Raw genomic sequence first — 2,377 nt, forward strand, 5'->3', positions numbered from 1 at the left:
AACTGAGTTCTGCAAAGAAATATGTTGAAATCCTAGCCCCCATGCCTGTAGTTAAGATGAGGTCATACTGGATTAGGCTGGGCCCTAAATCCAATGACTGGCGTCCATATACGCATAAGGAAATGGAGACACAGAAATATGGAGATACAGACACACCTAGAGAGGATATTGCCAGGTGAAAGTGGAGTGGTGTAGCTGCAAGCTGAGGAATGTCAAGGATTGCTGGTGACACCAGAAGCCAGGAAAGAGCATGGATCAGATTTTCACCATGGGCGCTTCAGAGGAAGTGGAAGTGTAGCCTTGTAAATACCTTGATTTTTGAATTTTCAGCCTCCGGAACTGTGAGAAAATAGATTGCTGTTGTTGTAAGCCACTGTTGTTACAGCAACCCTAGAAACCTAACAGAAGTGGTAAATGAAGCTAAAAAAAAAAAAAAAAAAAAAAAAAAAAAAAAAAAAAAAAAGAAGGATGACCATGGACTGCACTAACTTTGTTTTGAACATACAATCAAACGTAGGTTTCAAGAATTTGGAAGTAGACTCTATGAGAAGAAAAACATAAGTTATAAGATAAACTGTGTTCTGTAAGATCATAATAACATGTTCTGGGTGGACGAACTTCCGGCAGCAGAAGCTCAAGTGGCCAAGGCAAGATGGTTCAAAGTCAGAGTGGTGGTCATGGTCCTGGAGGTGGAAAGAAGGATGACAAGGACAAGAAAAAGACATACGAACTTCCCGTACCAACTAGAGTGGGGAAAAAGAAGGAGAAAACAAAGGGATCATATGCTGCCAGCAAACTGCCACTGGTGACACCTCACACTCAGTGCTGGTTAAAATTACGGAAGTTAGAATTAAAGACTGTCTTCTCATGGAGGAAGAGTTCATTAGAAATCAGAAACAAATGAAACCATTAGAAGAAAAGCAAGAGGAGGAAAGATCAAAAGTGGATGATCTGAGAGGGACCCTGATGTCAGTAGGAAACTTGGAAGAGATCATCGATGAAAATCATGCCATTATGTCTACATCTGTGGGCTCAGAACACTATGTTGGCGTTCTTTCACTTGTAGACAAAGATCTGCTGGAACCTGGCTGCTTGGTTCTGCTCAACCACAAGGTGCAAGCCGTGATAGGGGTGCTGATAGATAACACGGATCCCCTGGTCACAGTGATGAAGGTGGAAAAGGTCCCCCGGGAGACCTATGCCGATATCGGGGGGTTGGACAACCAAATTCAGGAAATTAAGGCATCTGTGGAACTTCGTCTCACCCATCTTGAGTATTATAAAGAGATGGGTATAAAGCCTCCTAAGGGGGTCATTCACTATGGTCCACCTGGCACAGGTAAAACCTTGTTAGCCAAAGCAGTAACAAACCAAACCTCAGTCAGTTTCTTGAGAGTGGTTGGCTCTGAACTCATTCAGAAGTACCTAGGTGATGGGCCCAAACTCGTACAGGAATTGTTTCGAGTTGCTGAAGAACACGCACCATCCATCATGTTTATTGATGAAATTGATGCCATTGGGACAAAAAGATACGACTCAAATTCTGGTGGTGAGAGAGAAATTCAGCGAACAACATTGGAACTGTTGAACCAGTCAGATGGATTTGATTCTAGGGGAGATGTGAAAGTTATCATGGCCACAAACCAAATAGAAACTTTGGATCCAGCACTTACCAGACCAGGCTGCATTGACGGAAAGATTGAGTTCCCCCTATCTGATGAAAAGAATAAGAAGAGCATCTTTCAGATTCACACAAGCAGGATGATGCTGGCCGATGATGTAACCCTGGACGACTTGATCGTAGCTAGAGATGACCTCTCTGCTGCTGACATCAAGGCAATCTGTACAGAAGCTGCTCTGATGGCCTTAAGAGAACATAGAATGAAAGTGAAAAATGAAGACTTCAAAACATCTAAAGAAAATGTTCTTTATAAGAAACAAGAAGGCACCCCTGAGGGGTTCCATCTCTAGTGAACCACAGCTGCCATCAGGAAAATGGTTGGGAGATTTGTCCAACCCTGAAAGGGATGAGGTTGGGGAAGTTGCTCAGAGGAACCCCTGTTCTTGTTGATTTTTATCAGCAAAAATTCTGTGTCTTTTGGAGTACAATTAGCGTGTAAGTGCCCATTGGGTGGCCTTTGTCTGTTGGTCACTGTGCAGCAGTCTGCTTCCCGATAAAGTGTGCTCTTTCTCAAAAACAAAAAACAAACAAACAAAACGTGTTCTATGAATTGCAGGTCAGAACACACTTGATTACAGATAAGTAATAATTTAGGAAGCAGAAAATAAGTGCTCAGAACATAGCAATAGGAGTAGGAGTATAGCACCTAACTCTGTATGTTAAAGTTTGTTAAAGTGTTTGTAAACTGTTAAATGC

At 42.3% G+C, this 2,377-nt stretch overlaps 1 pseudogene; it reads left to right on the forward strand.

Moving 5' to 3' along the window:
- The first annotated feature begins 557 nt into the window (after window positions 1-557).
- LOC103226963 (26S proteasome regulatory subunit 4 pseudogene) lies at window positions 558-1,971 on the forward strand (annotated as a pseudogene).
- The last annotated feature ends 406 nt before the right edge of the window (window positions 1,972-2,377 follow it).

This window comes from Chlorocebus sabaeus, chromosome 21, assembly GCF_047675955.1.
Source record: "Chlorocebus sabaeus isolate Y175 chromosome 21, mChlSab1.0.hap1, whole genome shotgun sequence".
In the NCBI taxonomy this organism is placed as follows: domain Eukaryota; kingdom Metazoa; phylum Chordata; class Mammalia; order Primates; family Cercopithecidae; genus Chlorocebus; species Chlorocebus sabaeus.